Raw genomic sequence first — 14455 nt, 5'->3', positions numbered from 1 at the left:
GAAGAATAACCTGGGACATTCTCTTTGTTTTACAGGGCGGGGAATTGAGTCTGGAGCTTAAAGCCATATGCTGGAGTTATGAGGCAGATCTGAAATGCAGACTCAGGTCTAGTATACCGTGTATCCACGCTACCATATAGCATCCTTTCCCCTATTAGCGCTAATGGAACCACTCGTCCTGTCATTGTTCCCTAGGAGTTAATGAAGGTCTCGCATTCCCACTAACCTTTTAAACTTCTACTTCCCCTACCACGGGTCGTCTCATATTTCCTCCTCAGCTTCCAGGTCAGTGCTGGGAACTAACAGACCTGTCCTCAACACTTTTGCAATGACCAATGGGATGGATGAATACGTGGCTTCTCAGGTCCTTGTCATCAGCACTGCTGTGGTCTGCTAGCTGAGACGCCAATGTTCTCTGCCATAAAATACAGCCATCATGACTCTGGTGAAAATGGGGGTGTGGAGGACAGTTTCTGCAGCTAGCCAGCTCCACAGGCCACCTACAGCAGCAGTCCCCAACCTTTTTGGCACCAGGGACCGGTTTTGTGGAAGACAGTTTTTCCACGGACTGGCAGTGGATGGGGGGGGATGGTTCAGGCGGTAACGTGAGCGACGGGGAGCGACACAGAGCAGAAGATGAAGCTTCTCGTGTTCACTCGCTGCTCACCTCCTGCTGCGCTCACTGGTCCATGCTGCCCCTTGCCAGCCATCTCCGTGCTGGAAGGTTGATGACAGACGCAGAGCACACAACCCTGGCTGGATGCCAAACATCTGGACTCAAAACCAAGCAACCACATCATTCCAATCAAAGAAAATCTAATCAACAAATATTTCCAATGCCTACTATGCGCATGCAGACAGCTGTGGTTAAAATGAACGACATTTAAGTCCTACTCAAACCCCAAATTCCACCGCTCTCTGTTCCAGACGCCTGATTCTGTATTAATCAAATATTCATGTTTTGAACCAAGCACCTGTTGGAATATGTCAATGTGCAGACAAAACCAAAAGTTATGAATTATTTCTCCACTCCTTTCATGGTACCCTTGTCAAGCTCCCTAGGTGGAGGCTGAGAAGAGTCTACCCCAAGCCTCCTACCATTTCTATGACGTCCATGCCTCTTGCTGTCTGCCGCTCCATCCAAATGCAGGGCAGGTAGGAAGGCCATGCTTTCTCCTCCAGCTCCAGGGAGAGAGTCAGGTGAGAACACCACCAGAGGCAACACCCTTCTGAAATCAGAGCTTGGTTGCCTCTAGGCTCACACGCACTCAATGCCAAGAGGGGGCCCTGTGCATAATCTGGCATCTGTGGTGCTCCAATAACAAAGGATATAATATCCCTTTGTTTCTGGACATCCTAAAGTGACAAAGACATCTTGGTTGACAGTTATGATTCCACATTCTTCTGTAAATCAGGTTATTTCTGAAAGAACTTAAAGCAGGTGAATGAACGTTCAGTTGTTTCATATCTGGCATTTCTCCTATAAGGAATGCCAGGGCCTTTACCAATAATACCACCAAGTATTGTGGTCATAAAATGAACAAAGTTTAAGGATTTGCTTTTAGCTTGTTTTAGGCCATTCACTGTTCTCATTCTTCAATAAGAAGAAACAGCCACCGAGGTGAAGGTGGGTGCACCTCTCCATGTGTGACGGCGGTCTCCGATTTGTCAAGGCTCCCTAGCTGTTGTCAAGCAGGCTCTGTACCCACTTCAACTGGCATGACTGTGCTTGTCTTTCCTGTTTCCACAATTGGCCTCTAAGGTCCTCAAAGCCAGCTGAGGCCTCACGCCCCGTGACACCAAGCACAAGGATGTGCACAATAATTATGATACCACATTTGTAGACGGGGAAAGAAGGAACCACTAAGGCCAGGCTTACTTGTAACCTTCCTAAAGGGAGATTGGAGGTGGGAAAATTCTGGAAATTTGAGTCTCCACAGCCTAGGCTTTGTGGCTCCCTCCTCAAGAGTGTGAAACAGATGACCCTCTGGTCACTTCCATTTTACGCCTCCCCTGCCCATCAGAGAGGGTAGTTTCTGCAGCCGGTCTGCTCAGGGAGCCACTGGGCTTCCTCACTGTCCATGCTCAGACAAGGGAAAGTACATTAAGAGCACCTTCCTCATAGGCCTGGACAAAGTAGAAGAAAGGTTAAGATTTCCATATCCGGGGGTTACGCTGTTCCAGACAGTGCTTTGGATGATTTCAAAAAAGCCATCCAGCTGGGTAGATGCAGCTACAGACACAGAGTTTGGTGAGTGGAGCCTAGGCTCAATTTTGATCCTGCTGACTTGTCCCCTTGGTTTACAGAAACCCTGTAGTACTTTCTCATCCTTAAACCTAGGACCCAGATCAGGTTTCCAAAGGTCTATCTCCTCTCTTCTGAGTCCCACTCTGATGTCCCTAGCTCTACAAAATCCCCTTGGCTCTATTCAAGAAGAAAACTCCCAAGACAGCTTCATCAAAAACAGAAGTTCCAACTCAAAAGTTTCAGCCCCTTTTATACTCTCAACCCCACCCCCAGCCCAGTGATGACCTCACAGATGAGAAGGACGTTGGAAGAGGTGGGGAGGGTATCCATACCTCCTCTTGTCTCTTTCCACATTCTGCCATTTCTTTGTTTGCACTCTCAACCTTGTTCTACCTTTCTCATTTGACTATTTCACTAGCTCCCCACTAACTTAACTTCTTTGTGACCAACTTGGCCCATGTGCCCCAGAGTGGAAGAACAAAAATTCCAAAGCCACTGCTTATACTCTCCCCATGCCAACTCCCTCCGTGGAATTTTGTGACCCAAAGATGACCCTGGCCTACATACTGGAATTTTTTTTTTTTTTAACCATAAAAGAACTATTTCTGCAAAGAATTTTGAAGTTGTCATTTTCATTTTAAAAATAAGATGATAAAACACACACACACACACACACACAAGCCATTATTTGTAAAACGCCTACAGATGATGAAGAGGAATGCATATCAATATATACACACGCATACAGATGAGTGAGCGAGCACATGTGTGTATCTAACCCATGGGGGCCAGAATGAACCTCTCAGATGAAGAGAGTGGCTGAGTACTAAGGAAAATGACAGGAATCAAGAGCGTTTTCAAATTTCTTCTAGCTTTTCCTTCCACCTGTCCCTCCAAATTAAAAAAAAAAAAAAAGTTTTCTCAGAATTCCATTTAAATTTGGTACCTAAATGAGCTTCAAAAAGCAGTCACATGGATGGCAGAAACGCAGGGGTTACAAAGCAGGGGTCTCATTGTGGTATGAGAATGATTGCTAGCTAGAAAGGGGGATTTTCTAGTCCTCTTCTGGTATTGCTTAGCTAAATAAACTCTGACACCTCTGTGCCTCGATGCTTGATATCTCAGATTCTTTCCAGGGTTTACTAGTGTTCTGTGGTTATATTATTTAAAAATTATGTGGATATTTGGAATAATGATTACCATGTCCATGACGACCACCACTGCCACCACCATTGTCATCCTGACTTCTTTTCTTTCCAGACCAATCTGCAATTGCCTAGTTATACCTGTACCTTAGGAAGTGAACAAATAATTGATTTCCTCATTTTGCTATATATATTTCCTATTTGCTACATATTTCCTCATTTTGCTATATATCTGGGTAGTGCCAAGTTCAAAATTCACGAGTGCCAAAGAGCCCAGTGCAAGACTATCTCAAACGCTAATGACGGAAGACCCTTCTAATTGGGTTTCCAAAGCAACTGTCAAGGGGAATAATGGAAATTCCAAGAAAACTTGATCTTCAGAGAGCTTGGGCTCTGCTTATGATCATGAGTTTGGGTCAGGTTCAGACTTTTCAAATGCTATTCCAAATACTCCCTAACCCAATAATTTGGGGCTATTCAAATGCTAACTCAGTGTCCCTTCCTGTCACAATCAGCATTCATGCAACACTTTACACTGTAAACAACTTATGAAGTTGTACATGTCACTCCCCCACGACACGAAAAAATGAGACTCAGTTCCTCAACCCAAAGATATCTTGGACGAGGTCATCTTCTTTTTTTTTCTTTTTTTCTAATATAGAATGCTTCATGAATTTGCATGTCATCCTTGCGCAAAAGCCACACTAATCTTTTCTGTGTTGTTCCAGTTTTAGTATATGTGCTGCTGAAGCAAGCATGGGAAAGTCTTTTTGAGAGAGAGAATGATAAGTGGTAAAAATCACAGGTTTTGGAATCACACAGACCAGCAATAACTTTAAATATCTAGGTTAAGAGAAAGTAGCATCTGAGAATTACCCACATGTGTTCTTCGTAAGGATTATTCATTCCTTACCTCATCAGATACAGTTGTTGGCACAAAGCATGTACTCAATAAATATTTATTGAACTAAATTATCCCTCCTCATATTGAACACATTTACTTTCACTTAAAGGGGGCTCCATAATCTCTTGGCAACCTGATCCTGTGCTCCTTGCAGTTCCTTTAAGGGCGAGTTCAGGGTTTGGGATATTGATGTCTTTCTCCCACCTCATCCATAAAGCCTTCCCTGACAACTCTAGTCTACCCTACTCTCCTTTTTCTGAGTCCCTGTTGTAATTATTCCAGGTTCTACTCACTTTGGCACACACGTGATATCTTATCTTACCATGTAAAATGTGTTTCATAAACACATCATCCTTCCCAGGAGCCTATAAATTCCTCGAGGGCAAAGGCCATATTTGATATTTATTTTGTATGTCCCATGGCACACAACACAATATAAAATCCATAGTACGCTTTGAACAAGTACCTGTTAAATTGAGTTGAATTTTAAGGACGGTGCCCTACTGCCAGTGATGACTTCCTGTAAGAGAAGTACTGAAAGGCAGGATTGCCTATATTCACCATTCATTTCACCCAGACTAAGCCCACGGGCCTCTACGCTCTAAGCGCTAGTTAGGAAACAAAGGATCAGAAAGCAGCTGCTTGCTTTCAACAAAGAGATCGTATTCCAGCCTTGGATTGCAGGATTTCACGTACTAGTCACTTGTGACTCTTAGCCAAACCCTTTGGTGTTATCAGGAATAAAAAGTAACCCAGAGATATGTCAAATATCAATTTCCAATTACTTTCCTGTGACACATTTCTGCCACTTGGGACAACTCTCAAGGGATCTGTTGCCCCTTATCAGCTCAGATTGGGTTTACCTTTCAGTCAAACAGGTAACACTCGGCAGTGCCCTGTTTAGCCTCAACATTACATTGTCCTCCTCTGACACTCAGATTCTCTTGTGAAGTCTTCAATATTGGCTTACGCTGTCACTGGAGACCTGGTCCAAGTGTGGAAGGCCTGATATTATACCCTGAACCATATGTGTTGGGGTGGGATGGGGATAACTCTAATGGCTGTGGTGAGCTGTTTTTGGTTTCCCAAGTCTTAATTTGCATCGAGATGTTGAATGCAGGAACAAAGCCTCGTGCAGGACTGGCACATCTTCAACTCTAGCCAAGGGGGGAAGAAATAAGAGAGTCTCTAAAAGTCTTCACTTTGATACTCAAAACACAGAACAGCATTTCTACCCTCTAGGTCACAGAAGGCAGGCCACAGACTAATTGAAAAAATCTTTGGTATTAGGGATGTTAAAACTGAGGATCTGCACAAAACCAGAAATCACATGTCCCCTTTATTACAAAGTAATGGAACAGAATTTGGAAAAACCAGGAAACATCTCCGGGTCTATAAATCAGTCCAGTTGGAGGGAAACACAAATGACCAGCACCTGGAATGAGCCTTCATCTGGAGTGGGAGACCAGCCTAAAGAGTCGCACTCCGGGGCCAAGGCTCCAGACCGTGCACTGTGATTAATGACTTGAGTGAAAGGTCTCAGTTGAGGCTGAACAATTAACTTGTTCTCTCCACGTCTCAGAACTCTCCACAGCATACCTATGTCTTCCCTGATTGTTCCTATTTACCAAAACGCAAGCCGGTCTGGGAAGCTTCGACTGTGGCATCATCAGACTGTTTCTGACAAGCAGGAGAGCCCTGGTGTTTGTTAGGACTACTTTCGTCAAATCATCTGTTTCGACTCTGCATGCAAGCCCCAACCTTTCAGTTCCTTTTCAAGTTTAGGAACCATCCAAATGAGGCAATGGCATTGGCCTCGATCCGTCGGAAAAAAAAAAAAAAAAAAAAAAAAGTCCACAGCTTGGAGGATTGCAAATGGACAGCATATGGCCTGGCTTGTTTCTGGTCACTCCCCCAAAATTTCTTAGGGAATTGAATGTCCATGAGATTAATGGTTCCCTCCTGTCCTGCCTTTATGCTCTGGAATAGGTTTCTCTAATCTCTTTCAGATCCTCTAAAGCATTTACATTAAACCAATCATTCCTCCTGAATCTACAACTGAGATATGATAAGACCTGCTAGAACTAAGGAAGTCTCCAAACCTCTCTCCCTTTCTCCTGGAGTCAATCTGTAGATGGGAAAGAAAGGCAGGTGCCCCAGAACCTGATTCTGAATGAACAAGTACCCAAGAGGCGTATCCAAGGGATCCAGTTTCCTCATTTGACCTTCCACAGCCGCTTCATTTGTGACAAAGGGGTCTACCAAAAGTGGACATGGCCCCCTACAAGGTAAGATTGGAAGGGTACTGAGTGCCTTGCCCAAGAACATCCAGCCCACGGACCTGCCACAGGGACTGACCCTTCAATTCCCCTTTAGCCAATACCATTTCTCTCCGGGAAGGCATCCTGTCTCCAGAAGACATATCAAAAACAAGAACAATAACAACAGTAATGACACTAATAACAGAAGTGTCATCAACTACAATAATAACATACATGCATATAGCACTTACTATGGGCCAGGAACTCCTTGAAACAGTTTGTTTATATGAACTCATACAATCCTCACAACAACTTTGCTAAGGTAGGTATTACTATTATACCCATTTTCCAGAGAGAGAGAGATACAGAGGAGTTAAGTAACTTGCCCAAAGTCACAAAGCCACCAAGTGGTAAGGTGAGGATTCAAACATTCGTCTCATTCTTCATACCACCCTGTACTGCAACTACGTTCTCTAGAGGTATGGTCTTCCCCCACCACTGTTGATGAGGTTAGAGAAGCAATTCTTCTAGCATAGCACCCACTGAGGCATCAGGCCTGGTGAATCCTGTTTCTGTTACTCAGTGTGTAAGCTCAAATGAGTCCTGAGTCTCTGAGCCTTAGTTGGTCTCATCTGTAAAATCAGTATGGTACAAAGAGCTCCCTTGCAGGGTTTTAGTGGGATTCATGAGATAATGCATATACACGCCCTAACACAGTGCCTTGACATGGCAGCTGCATACAATGGTAGCTGTGGTTACAGATTAGCTAATATTGACTAAAGGAGCTGGAGAAGATCAGGCAGAAGCAATCATAGGTTGAAATGGGATATGAAAATGCAGATCAAAATGGTGACCCCAAGGAAACTAGGATACTAACAAGTACTGATGAGGAATACCCACCTTCTTGGTCTGACCCAAGTTATGCAGCCTCTGGCTTGGCTTATCCCCATGAAAGAAAAAAATTCAAATTTATATATATATACACACACACACAAAACATCAAGAAGGAATGAACAGATGTCCAGACTGGGATAATTAGAATATTCTCCCTGAAATTCCTAGTACAAAAGAAGAGCAGTACATCCTTCACAGCCTGTGTGGCTGCCCCAGAGTCAAGCTTGGAGCTGCATCCTTCATTCCTCATTTCCTACATGTTCTTGCCGACCCCTGACACATCACATTCTTTGCATCAATAAGGACTGGTGCCAGAACACACTAAATTGCCTTTGACTATATTTAACTGATCTAGTATTTGTTTGATTCTTTCTTGTTGCACCATTTTTCACTTTTGACTTTATAATTCTCTGCTGACTTTAAATAAAGCTTTGCCAGACTACCCAAGATAGTTTTTAATAGAGATTTAGGGGCTAGGTTGTGCTGTGGTTTGGATTCAGATTCTCCTGCAGCAACAAGGGGAAATTAACTAGGTGGTTTCATCTCAAGTGCCTGTTTATACTCGGAATGGACAGAGAGTCTATCTTCTTCCAAGCCTTGTAATCATGACACTACAAAGTGATATTCAAGAAAGAAAAAAGCTAGGTAGCCATAGCTTCCACACCACAAAACCACTACACAGTGTCCCTGCAAACCCAGATGACTGGAATAATATACAGACAGCAGTGGAATCACTTGCTGAGTGACAGGGAGGAATTTGACCACATTCTACGCTAGGCCAAAGACGATGCTTGTTCTCCTTAAGCTAGGGAACTCAAATGACCCTTACAGCAGCTATAGGAGCCTCCCTCCTGACACTCCTCACTCCTCCATGCTATCCCTGGTCCCCACTGCCTTCTGCCCAGATAAAACACTGGAAGCCAGCTGGCCTTCAGTCACTGGGAAAGACACCAAATCAGATAAAAGGTCAGTACCCAAAACTAACATTTGTTTTTTAGAGAAGAATTACCTTAATTACTTGTTGAAAATATAAAATTGGTAAGTCAGTAAGAGTTTGGTTTTGTCTCATTCATTATTATCCAATGCTTGCTCCATTACAAAGGAAGAGATAAAACATATGTAAAGTATTGACAACAATTACTTTAAAAATATCTGTATATTCATCACCAAGCTTAGAGATAAATACATTTCTTGGGTTGTTTTTACCTGATTAGATTTCTTTGCCTCTACCTTCCACCAATGGTAAATGCAACTGTGATTTTTGAGTTTTTAATACCAAGAGTTTTCTTCATAGTTTTGCCACAAGTGTAAGGACTCTTTGAAAATAGTGCTTTAATTTGCATTTTTGAACTCTCTATAATGATAGCATACAGAATCATTCAAAGAGGCTTCTTCTCTCCCAGTTTTGTATATTCATCCGTGTAGGAAGTTACCCAACTTTATTTAATGAACCATTTGGGTTGTTTCCAAGGTTTTTTTGTTTTTCGGTGTTTTTTTTGTCTGTTTCTTTATTTTGTTTTGTTTTCCTCCCACAGAAAATGCTATGAATACCATTCACATTGATTTGAGCACACACAATAGCTTTTCCTGGGTTAGAGTTTGGGGAGCAGAATTGCTGGATCTTAGAGTTTGCATATATTCAAATTCACCAGATAATAACAGATTGTTTTCCAAAGCAGATATACTAATTCACACTCCCACCAAGATAACTTCTGAATTTCTGTTGCTCTACAACTTTACAGCACTTGGTACTGCCAGATTGCTTAAATTTTGCTGAACCAGTGAATACAAAATGTATCTTACAGTTTGTTTTTTTTTTAACTTCTTTATTGGAGTATAATTGCTTTACAATGGTGTGTTAGTTTCTGCTTTATAACAAAGTGAATCAGCTATACATATACATATATGCCCATATCTCCTCCCTCTTGCGTCTCCCTCCCACCCTCCCTATCCCACCCCTCTAGGTGGTCACAAAGCACAGAGCTGATCTCCATGTGCTATGCAGCTGCTTTCCACTAGCTAGCTATTTTACATTTGGTAGTGTATATATGTCCATGCCACTCTCTCACTTCGTCCCAGCTTACCCTTCCCCCTCCCTGTGTCCTCAAGTCCACTCTCTACATCTGCATCTTTATTCCTGTCCTGCCCCTAGGTTCTTCAGAACCGATTTTTTTTTTTTTTTTTAGATTCCATATATATGTGTTAGCATACGGTATTTGTTTTTGGCTTTCTGACTTACTTCACTATGTATGACAGACTCTAGGTTCATCCATCTCACTACAAATGATTCAATTTCATTTCTTTTTATGGCTGAGTAAACTTCCATGGTATGTATGTGCCACATCTTCTTTATCCATTCACCTGTCGATGGACACTTAGGTTGCTTCCATGTCCTGGCTATTGTAAATAGAGCTGCAATGAATAATGTGGTCCATGACTCTTTCTGAATTATGGTTTTCTCAGCGTATATGCCCAGTAGTGGGATTGCTGGGTCGTATGGTAGTTCTATTTTTAGTTTTTTAAGGAACCTCCATACTGCTCTCCATAATGGCTATATCAACTTACATTCCCACCAACAGTGCAAGAGGGTTCCCTTTTCTCCACACCCTCTCCAGCATTTATTGTTTGTAGATTTTTTGATGACGGCCAGTCTGACTGGTGTGAGATGATACCTCACTGTAGTTTGGATTTGCACTTCTCTAATGATTAGTGATGTTGAGCACCCTTTCATGTGTTTGTTGGCAATGTGTATATCTTCTTTGGAGAAATGTCTGTTTAGGTCTTCTGCCCATTTTTGGATTGGGTTGTTTGTTTTTTTCATATTGAGCTGCACACACTGCTTGTAAATTTTGGAGATTAATCCTTTGTCAGTTGCTTCATTTGCAAAAATTTTCTCCCATTCTGAGGGTTGTCTTTTGGTCTTGTTTGTGGTTTCCTTTGCTGTGCAAAAACTTTTCAGTTTCATTAGGGCCCATTTCTTTATTTTTTATTTCCATTTCTCTAGGAGGTGGGTCAAAAAGAATCTTGCTGTGATGTATGTCATAGAGTGTTCTGCCTATGTTTTCCTCTAAGAGTTTTATAGTGTCTGGCCTTACATTTAGGTCTTTAATCCATTTTGAGTTTATTTTTGTGTATGGTGTTAGGGAGTGTTCTAATTTCTTTCTTTTACATGTAGCTGTCCAGTTTTCCCATCACCACTTATTGAAGAGGCTGTCTTTTCTCCATTGTATATTCTTGCCTCCTTTATCAAAATTAAGGTAACCATATGTGCATGGGTTTATCTCTGGGCTTTCTATCCAGTTCCATTGATCTATATTTCTGTTTTTGTGCCAGAACCATACTGTCTTGATTACTGTAGCTTTGTAGTATACTCTGAAGTCTGGGAGCCTGATTCCTCCAGCTCCATTTTTCTTTCTCAAGATTGCTTTGGCTATTCGGGGTCTTTTGTGTTTCCATACAAATTTTGAAATTTTCGGTTCTAGTTCTATGAAAAATGCCAGTGGTAGTTTGCTAGGGATTGCATTGAATCTGTAGATTGCTTTGGGTAGTAGAGTCATTTTCACAATGTTGATTCTTCCAATCCAAGAACATGGTATCTCTCTCCATCTGTTTGTATCATCTTTAATTTCTTTCATCAGTGTCTTGTAGTTTTCTGCATACAGGTCTTTTGTCTCCTTAGGTAGGTTTATTCCTAGGTATTTTATTCTTTTTGTTGCAATGGTAAATGGGAGTGTTTCCTTCATTTCTCTTTCAGATTTTTCATTATTAGTGTATAGGAATGCAAGAGATTTCCGTGCATTAATTTTGTATCCTGCTGCTTTACCAGCTTCATTGATTAGCTCTAGTAGTTTTCTGGTAGCATCTTTAGGGTTCTCTATGTATAGTATCATGTCATCTGCAAACAGTGACAGCTTTACTTCTTCTTTTCTGATTTGGATTACTTTTATTTCTTTTTCTTCTCTGATTGCTGTGGCTAAGACTTCCAAAACTATGTTGAATAACAGTGGTGAGAGTGGGCAACCTTGTCTTGTTCCTGATCTTAGAGGAAATGGTTTCAGTTTTTCACCATTGAGAATGATGTTGGCCGTGGGTTTGCCATATATGGCCTTTATTATGTTGAGGTAAGTTCCCTCTATGCCTAGTTTCTTGAGGGTTTTTATCATAAATGGGTGTTGAATTATGTCAAAAGCTTTTTCTGTATCTATTGAGATGATCGTATGTTTTTTCTCCTTCAATTTGTTAATATGTTGTATCACATTGATTGATTTGCGTATATTGAAGAATCCTTGCATTCCTGAGATAAACCCCACTTGATCATGGTGTATGATCCGTTTAATGTGCTGTTGGATTCTGTTTGCTAGTATTTTGTTGAGGATTTCTGCATCTATCTTCATCAGTGATATTGGCCTGTAGTTTTCTTTCTTTGTGACATCTTTGTCTGGTTTTGGTATCAGGGAGATGGTGGCCTCATAGAATGAGTTTACGAGTGTCCCTCCCTCTGCTATATGTTGGAAGAGTTTGAGAAGGATAGATGTTAGCTCTTCTCTAAATGTTTCATACACTTCTCCTGTGAAGCCATCTGGTCTTGGGCTTTTGTTTGCTGGATGATTTTTAATCACAGTCTGAATTTCAGTGCTTGTATTGGTCTGTTTATATTTTCTATTTCTTCCTGCTTCAGTCTCGGAAGGTTGTGCTTTTCTAAGAATTTGTCCATTTCTTCTAGGTTGTCCATTTTATTGTCATGTAGTTGCTTGTAGTAATCCCTCATGAGCCTCTGTATTTCTGTAGTGTCAGTTGTTACTTCTCCTTTTTCATTTCTAATTCTATTGATTTGAGTCTTCTCCCTTTTTTCCTTGATGAGTGTGGCTAATGGTTTAGAAATTTTTGTTTATCTTCTCAAAGAACCAGCTTTTAGTTTTATTGATCTTTGCTATCGTTTCCTTCATTTCTTTTTCCTTTATTTCTGATCTGATCTTTATGATTTCTTTCCTTCTGCTAACTTTGGGGGTTTTTTTGTTCTTCTTTCTCCAGTTGCTTTAGGTGTAAGATTAGGTTGTTTATTTGAGATGTTTCTTGTTTCTTGAAGTAGGCTTGTATAGCTATAAACCTCCCTCTTAGAACTGCTTTTGCTCCCATAGGTTTTGGGTTTACGTGTTTTCACTGTCATTTGTTTCTAGGTATTTTTTTGATTCCCACTTTGATTTCTTCAGTGATCTCTTGGTTATTTACTAGTGTATTGTTTAGCCTCCATGACTTTGCATTTTGTACAGATTTTTTCCTGTTATTGATATGTAGTCTCATAGCGTTGTGGTTGGAAAAGATACTTGATATGATTTCAATTTTCTTAAATTTACCAAGGCTTGATTTGTGACCCAAGATATGATCTATCCTGGAGAATGTTCCATGAGCACTTGAGAAGAATGTGTATTCTGTTGTTTTTGGATGGAATGTCCTATAAATATCAATAAGTCCATCTTGTTTAATGTATCATTTAAAGGTTGTGTTTCCTTCTTTATTTTCATTTTGGATGATCTGTCCATTGGTGAAAGTGGGGTGTTAAAGTCCCCTACGATGATTGTGTTACTGCTGATTTCCCATTTTATGGCTGTTAGCATTTGCCTTAAGTATTGAGGTGTTCCTGTGTTGGGTGCATCAATATTTACAATTGTTATATCTTCTTCTTGGATTGATCCCTTGATCATTATGTAGTGTCCTTCTTTGTCTCTTGGAATAGTCTTTATCTTAAAGTCTATTTTGTCTGACATGAGAATTGCTCCTCCAGGTTTCTTTTGATTTCTGTTTGCATGGAATATTTTTTTCCATCCCCTCACTTTCAGTCTGTATGTGTCCCTAGGTCTGAAGTGGGTCTCTTGTAGGCAGCATATATACGGGTCTTGTTTTTGTATCCATTCAGCCAGGCTATGTCTTTTGGTGGGAACATTAATCCATTTACATTTAGGCAATTATTGATATGTATGTTCCTATTACCATTTTCTTAATTGTTTTGGGTTTGTTATTGTAGGTCTTTTCCTTTTCTTGTGTTTCCTGCCTAGAGAAGTTCCTTTAGCATTTGTTGTAAAGCTGGTTTCGTTGTGCTGAATTCTCTTAGCTTTGCTTACCTGTAAAGGTTTTAATTTCTCTGTCGAATCTGAATGAGATCCTTGCTGGGTAAAGTAATCTTGGTTGTAGGTTTTTCCCTTTACCATATCACTTTAAATATGTCCTGCCACTCCCTTCTGGCTTGCAGAGTTTCTGCTGGAAGATCAGCTGTTAACCTTATGGGGATTCCCTTGTATGATATTTGTCGTTTTTCTGTGCTGCTTTTAATATTTTTCCTTGTATTATTTTACAGTTTTAATTCACATTTCCAAATGTCATTTTTTTTAGATAATCATTGAGCAATTTTTGTATATTTTGAAAATTCTTTGTTCAAAATAACCATGAAATGCAGTGTGTGTATAGATTAGGTGAGATTCTACGGCTACAGAGAAAGACACTATGTACAGAGACATACAGGAGTCAATACGTCTCTTATCTGTATCTGCTATTCACACTTACACTTAAAGCTACAGCCCATGGGCCAAGTCTGGCCTGCCACTTGCTTTAGTAAACATAGTTTTATTGGAACACAGCCATCCCTGTTTGGTTACTTATTGCCTACAAATACTGTCATGCTACGATGACAGACAGAGCTGAGTAGTCACGGCAAAGACCATCTGGCCTCCAAAGCCTAAAACACTTACTCTCTGGCCCTTTATAGCAAAAGTTTGCTGACCCATGATTTAGAGCATCTCCACTGGCAGGCACAGACATCTCACATTCAACACGTTCCCTTGAATCTGTTCCTCCCAAATGCCATTCCTCAGAAATGGCTCCACCTTCCACAAAAGTACTCAGGCCAAAAACCTGGGAGTCGTCTCATGCTCGTCCCTCCTACTCACCACTTACAACCTGCCAGTGGATACCACCCTCGTACTCAAACTTCTCAGCACCATTCCTCTGA

At 41.0% G+C, this 14455-nt stretch overlaps 1 protein-coding gene and 1 non-coding gene across 6 annotated transcripts in view; both read right to left on the bottom strand.

The window, feature by feature from the left end:
• LRMDA (leucine rich melanocyte differentiation associated) overlaps positions 1 to 14455 on the bottom strand; it is a 1113439-nt gene that overhangs the window by 207943 nt on the left and 891041 nt on the right. The window lies entirely within an intron of this gene.
• Positions 4045 to 4151, bottom strand: LOC115801527 (U6 spliceosomal RNA). The gene has a single exon (XR_004021829.2). It is a non-coding gene; the product is annotated as a U6 spliceosomal RNA (small nuclear RNA).

This window comes from Delphinapterus leucas, chromosome 16 (genome assembly GCF_059928025.1).
Source record: "Delphinapterus leucas isolate spDelLeu-1000000601 "Yukka" chromosome 16, BTC_Dleu_Yukka2, whole genome shotgun sequence".
NCBI lineage: Eukaryota > Metazoa > Chordata > Mammalia > Artiodactyla > Monodontidae > Delphinapterus > Delphinapterus leucas.
This window is presented reverse-complemented; position numbering and strand designations above follow the sequence as displayed.